The sequence below is a fragment of the Gossypium hirsutum genome, chromosome A13, assembly GCF_007990345.1.
Source record: "Gossypium hirsutum isolate 1008001.06 chromosome A13, Gossypium_hirsutum_v2.1, whole genome shotgun sequence".
NCBI lineage: Eukaryota > Viridiplantae > Streptophyta > Magnoliopsida > Malvales > Malvaceae > Gossypium > Gossypium hirsutum.
The window spans coordinates 70,176,801-70,184,162 of NC_053436.1; positions in this window are offsets into that span (position 1 = coordinate 70,176,801).

The window sequence follows — 7,362 nt, forward strand, 5'->3', positions numbered from 1 at the left end:
TAATATTAAAAAATAATATTTAAAATTTTAAAAAATAATATTATAAAGCATTTAAAATATTGTAAAACAAATAAAAAACAGAAAAAACAAATTAAAAAAAAAGAAAAAGGACAATAGGCATCAAAATAGGGCATTGGAATCTGGTGGCGTCATTCTACATGACTCTACCAGAAAAAGGTAAATTTGTTTAAAGCCCCCAATTTTTTAAAAAAACATAGTATTTCCCTAGCATTTATACAGGTGGCGTCATTCTATATGGCTCCACCAAAAAATTGATTTTTTTTTATTTCGATTGCTAACATGGCATGTTGGTAGCGCTAAACACTTTGGCTCTATCAATTTTTATAGATTTTAGGTTATTTTCGTATTTTATCAAAAAAATAAGTCATTTATATAATTAATTAATATTTTGTGTTAGTTTTATAAAAAAACCACAAAATTTACTCTTGAGATGCAACAAAACAGAGGAAATTAAGAATTAAAAAGAGCTATTTAAAATTCATGTAAAAAAAAACCAAATTGAATAATCAAATTACCAAAATATCAAAACTATGTTCGTGGTAACTTTAGATGAATTAACTTCTCTGTTGGGTGTGGGTCTCACTATGTGGGGAACCCTTACACCGGTCAACCCAACTTAAAATGGGTTGTTTATTTCTTTTGTTTGGTTACAAAAAGGAAAGCTTCTGCCACATATTTATTACCCTTTTTGGATTTGACAAAAAGACTTTTTTTTTGGCTTTTACGTATGGATGTGGGCAGCCATTTATTGAGAGCCAAAAAATCAAATTTAAAAAAAATAGAGAGATTGAAGCTTGTCAAAAAAAAAGGACGAGAAATCAATTTTTTTAAGTTTGGTGCAGCAGTGATCAACTCTTTGATCGAAGGTCCATCTGTGGTTCGATTGAGCTGATTTTTGGATAGCAACTAGGTGATAAGGTGTTCTTGACTATGTACGATCGGATTTTTCATCTGAGCCTTGTAGCATCGGAAATACCCATTTTTCAGCAGCTACATTTTTTTGTGATGTTCTCCCATTTTTCTCTCTTTTGCTAAAGATTACATATTGTTAGCCTTATTGGAGTTGAATACTTGTTGTAGGCTTGATATTGTGATCTTGTAGTTGAACATTTGATGATAGTGAAGCTTTTGATCGGACTCAAAAGTCTCGTGGTTTTTACCCTTGATTTAGAAGGGTTTTCCACGTAAAAATACCGGTGTCTCTATTTTTTTTGTGGTTGCATTGCTTGATTTGTGGTTGATTAAGATTGCTATAAAACATATTTTGTGCTATTGAGCTTGCCATAATTTTTGACAAGAGTTATAGGGAGAGAAAGAGCACCAGTTGTGCTTTGCTTTGTTTCGGTTGTTCGGTTTCCCAACAAACTGGCATCAGAGCTCAGTTATTGTGTCAGATAATTATGGAAATCAATACGAGCAAGATGATTGTGTTGAATGGCACAAATTATCAACTTTGGCAGAATAAAATGAAGGACTTGTTATTTGTGAAGGCTTTGCATTTTCCGGTCTTTGCTACTCAAAAACCCGATTCGAAAAGTGATGAAGAATGGGAATTTGAGCATCAACAAATGTGTGGCTTTTTTTGGCAATTTGTTGAATAAAATGTTTACAACCACATTGATCAAGAGACACATGCTCGAACATTGTGGGAGAAGCTTGAAAGCTTGTATGCTTCGAGGTCGGGCAATAACAAGTTGTTTTTGCTGAAGAAAATGATGGCGTTGAAATACAAAGAAGGAATGTCTATAACTGACCATGTTAGTGAATTTCAGAGTGTGATGAATCAGTTGCTTGGTATGGGTGTCAAATTTGATGATGAGATTTTAGGGCATTTGGTTGCTTGCTACTCTACCAGACTCTTGGGAGACCTTTTGGGTCTCGCTCATTAATTCTGCCCCATAGTGTATTATTACTTTGGATTTGGCTAAGAGTGGTGTATTGAATGAAGAGGTTAGAAGAAGATCTCAGGGTCCTTCATCACAGTCTGAAGTGTTGGTTTTCGAAAATAGGGGGAGGAACAGAGACAAAGATGGAAAGGGTAGAGATAAAAGCTGAAGCAAGTTAAGATCTAGATACAAGAATCTTGAGTGCCATCATTGTGGTAAGAAAGGCCATATCAAGAAATATTGCTTCAAGTGGAAGAAAAAGAACAAAAGTGGTAGTGATAAACACGATCGGAATGATAATGAAAAATTCGAGCGTGTTGCTACTGTTACTCGTGAAGATCTATTGGTTATATGTGATGAGAATTTGGTCAAACTAGCATGTGACGACACTAGTTGGGTGATTGATACTGGTGCATCACTTTATGTAACGTCGAGGAAGGATTTCTTCACATCTTATACCCTTGGTGATTTTGGGGTATTGAAGATGGGTAATGACGGTTTGGTTTCGGTTATTGGTATGGGAGATGTTAGCTTGGTGAGTAACAATGGAACAAAGTTAACTCTCAAGGATGTCAGACATGCACTGGATATCCGTTTGAATTTGATTTCTGCAGGAAAGCTTGATGATGAGGGATTCTGTAACACCTTCAATGAGGGGTAGTGGAAGCTAACTAAAGGCTCCTTGGTTGTGGCTCGAGGAAAGAAGAGCTCAAATTTATAGTTGATGCAAGCTTTGACTTCTCGAGAAACGATGAATGTGACAGTGAATGACAGCTCAACTTAGTTGTGGCATAAACGACTCAGTCACATGAGTGAGAAGGGCTTAACTGTCTAGCAAGGAAGAATCAACTTTCTGGTTTGAAGAATGCTACACTGAAGAATTGTGCTCATTCTCTAGCAGGAAAGCAAAGAAGAGTTCCATTTAGAAGCCGTCCTCTTCATAGAAGATCAAAGTTGCTAGAGTTGGTCCATTCAGATGTTTGTGGTCCAATAAAAGTAAGGTCACATGGTGGTGCACTTTATTTTGTGACTTTCATTGATGACTGTTCAAGAAAGCTGTGGGTTTACACTTTGTAGTCTAACAATCAAGTCTTTGAGGTGTTTAAACAGTTTCAAGCATCAATTGAAAAGGAAATAGGGAAGAAGTTGAAGTGCATTCATACTGATAATGGTAGCGAGTACACAGGGTTGTTTCATGAGTATTTTCTGCGACAGGGAATCAAACATCAAAGAACACCACCAAAGACTCTACAGTTGAATAGGTTAGATAAAAGAATGAACCGAACATTTATTGAGAGAGTCTGATGTTTGTTGTTAGATGCAAAGTTGCTAGGATCATTTTGGGCTGAAGCTTTAAATACAGTGACACATGTGATAAATCTGTTTCCTAGTGTTCCTTTGCGAGGTGATGTGCTAGATAGAATTTGGTTTGGTAACGACGTGTCATATCATCATCTATGTGTGTTCGGTTGTAAAGCATTTGTTTATGTTCCAAAGGATGAAAGATCCAAGTTGGATGTCAAGACTCGACAATGCATTTTTATTGGTTATGGTCTAGATGATAAGTTTGGTTATAGACTCTATGATCCAGTTCAGAAGAAACTCGTGAGAAGTAGAGATGTTGTCCTCATTGAGGATCAGACCATTGATGACATTGATAAGACGGAGAAAGTGGATTCACAAGATAGTGGTGACTTGATCGATGTGAATCTAGTTTCCTTAGACTCTTCACCAGATCCTATCCAGGATGATGTGCATGGTGATATTAGTGATGACCATCAGGATATAGGTGACTTTGATACTCCCATGGATGATGTTGTGAATGATCAACAACAAGCACCTATAGCTCCACTAGCAGCTTCACTTCGAAGGTCTTCCAGAGATCGACGATCTTCTGTCAGGTATTCTTCTGATGAATATGTTCTTTTGACTGACGGGGGAGAACCTGAATGTTATGAAGAGGCTACGGAGAGTGAATGCAAAGATCAGTGGGTTGAAGCAATGAAAGATGAACTTCAATCCTTACATAAGAACCATACCTTTGAGTTGGTGAAACTGCCTAAGGGCAAAAGAGCTTTGAAGAATTGGTGGGTTTACAGGTTGAAGCAAGAAGAGAAGTCTTCATCTCCACAATACAAGGCTAGATTGGTCATCAAGGGTTATACTCAGAAAAAGGGGGTTGATTTTGAAGAAATATTTTCTCCAGTTGTGAGGATATCCTTTATCAGAACTATACTGAGTTTGGTAGCTTGTTATGACTTAGAGGTAGAACAAATGGATGTGAAAAATATTTTTCTTCATGGTGAATTGGAAGAAGAGCTTTACATGGAGCAGCCAGAGGGGTTTGTTGCACAAGGGAAAAAAGACTATGTGTGCAGATTGAAGAAGAACTTGTATGGTTTGAAGCAAGCTCCAAGGAAATGGTACAAGAAGTTTGAGTCTGTTATGGGGAAGCAAGGCTAATCATTGTGTGTTTGTTAGGAGATTCTCTGGTAATGATTTTATAATTCTTTTGCTCTATGTTGATGATATGCTTATTATTGGTCAGAATGCTTCTAGAATTGAGAAGTTGAAGCAAGAGTTGAGTAAATCCTTTGCAATGAAGGATTTGGGGCCAACAAAGCAAATTCTTGGCATAAGATTGACACGTGATAGAAAGGCCAAGAAATTATGATTATCACAATAGAGGTACACTGAGAAAGTACTTCAAAGGTTTAGTATGGACAAAGCTAAAGTGGTGAATACTTCCTTTACTACGCACTTCAGATTGAGTGTTAAGAATAGTCCTTCCACAGAAAAGAAGAAGGAAAAGATGCAGAAAATTTCTTACTCTTCAGCCGTGGGTAGTTTGATGTATGAAATGGTTTGTACGAGACCAGACTTGGCTTATGCTGTTGGTACAGTTAGTCGATTTCTTTCTAATCCAGGCAGAGAGCATTGGAATACAGTGAAGTGGATTATGAAATATCTTCGTGGCATTTCCAACATGAAACTTTGTTCCGGCAATGAGAAACCTATTCTTGTTGGGTATATAGATTCAGACATGGCCGGAGACATTGACTCGAGGAGATGTACTTTAGGTTACTTGATTACGTATGCAGGGGGAGCTGTGGCATGGCAATCGAGATTGTAAAAGTGTGTTGCATTGTCCATCACCGAATCAAAGTTCATTGCAGCAACCGAAGCGTGCAAGGAGATGCTTTGGATGAAAAAGTTTGTGTATGAGCTTGGGTTTACTCAGGAGAAGTATGTCCTATATTGTGATAGCCAGAGTGCTATTAATCTTGGTAAGAACTCAACTTTTCATGATAGATCTGAGCATATTGATGTGAGGTACCATTGGATACAAGATGTTCTTGAAGCTAAGCTATTAGAGCTTGAGAAGATACACACTAATGATAATGGTGCTGACATGTTGACGAAGGTCTTACCAAGAGGAAAGTTTGAAGCATGTTGTTTGACCTCTGGCATTGAGGCATTCCCCACATAGTTGGAGGGGAAGATTTGTTGCATGTGGGTCCCACTATGTGGGGAACGCTTACACTGGTCAACCCAATTTAAAAGGGGTTGTTTATTTCTTTTGTTTGGTTACAAAAAAGAAAGCTTCTGCCACATATTTATTACCCTTTTTGGATTTGACAAAAAGCCTTTTTTTTGTCTTTTACATGCGGATGTGGGCAGCCATTTATTGAGAGCCAAAAACCCAATTTTTTTTAAAAAAGAGAGGAGAAATCATTTTTTTTAAAGTTTGGTGCAACAGTGATCATCTCTTTGATCGAAGGTCCATCCGTAGTTCGATTGAACTGATTTTTGGACAGCAGCTAGGCGATAAGGTGTTCTTGACTTTGTATGATCGGATTTTTCATCCGAGCCTTGTAGCATCAGAAATACCCATTTTTCAGCAGCTGCATTTTTGGTGATGTTCTCCCATTTTTCTCTCTTTTGCTAAAGATTACATATTGTTAGCCTTGTTGGAGTTGAATGCTTGTTGTAGGCTTGATATTTTGATCTTGTAGTTGAACATTTGATGATAGTGGAGCTTTTCATCGGACTAAAAAGTCCCGTGGTTTTTACCCTTGATTTAGAGGGGTTTTTCACATAAAAATACCGATGTCTCTATTTATTTATTTTTGTTGTGGTTGCATTGCTTGATTTGTGGTTGATTAAGGTTGCTAGAGAACATATTTTGTGCCATTGTGCTTGCCATAATTTTTGACAGGAGTTGTAGGGAGAGAAAGAGCACCGGTTGTGCTTTGCTTTGTTTCAGTTGTTCGGTTTCTTCCCAACATTCTCTACTGCTCAATAAGAAATACATGGTTTTACTCAAATCAATACTTATAATTGAAATAAACTTAAATCAGCTGCAATTTAATACTTAAAATGAGGAATTCAGATAATATTTAAATTTATCAATTTTCACTATATGAAAATATTAGATATGTTTAGAAAAAGTTTAAATAAAATATTAAAGTTAAATCAGTATTTATAATTAAATAATAAACTTAAATTAGCCCCAATAAAAAAATTAAATTAATCTGTAATTGAATACAGAATTCAAGTAAATTTAAATTTATTATTTTGATTATATAAATTATATAAGATATGTTTACATAAAATTCAAAATATTGTACTTCTATAAAATCAGAAATTTGAAATTGGAATATATTAAAATTATTTAATTTATCTCATAAAAGTTAAATAAAAAGGGAGAATTGTCATCTCGCAATATAATGCTTGTGTATCTTATCATATCATATACTAGTTTTTTATCTTATGCGATATACAAATTGTTCGTGTATTTTATAAAATCATTATTATTTAACTAACAACATATTAATAAAATAATATTTAGAAAATATAAACAAATTATGTATGTATACTTAAGTTTAAAATATAGTATACCCTTTTTTTTCGCATGTGCTATGAAAAATGTTTTGACTGAATTTATCATAAGTTTGTTTAGAATAGAAAATGTTAAATATAGAAAAAAATTCTAAAAATATTGAAAATGAATATTTAAAAGATGTAAAAGAAAATAAGCTGTAGTTCATAGAATTGGTTGTAAGCTTAATAGTTTGTTTATTCAAAATGTAAGCATATTCAATATTTTAGGTAATATAAATAATTGGAAAAATATATATATGTTGTTTTTTAAAATTTAAAAATAAAAATATTATTAAATTAATTGGTGGATAGACACGATCATGGGTCGGTCTTGCCTGTCCAAAAAGTGAAAGGGTTTGGACAAAAATATAGACCTGAAAAATAGGTAAGGCAAAAATGAAAAAAAAAATCTACTGCTTTTAACTGTTATTTTCATTGTTTTTACTATTTTTTTGTCATTGTTTTAGTGTCATTTCGCTATTATATTGCTACTATTTTATTATTATTATTTGGATATTATATAATTCTTGTTTTCTTGTAAATTTTGCTATTATTTTAGAGGTATTTGCCT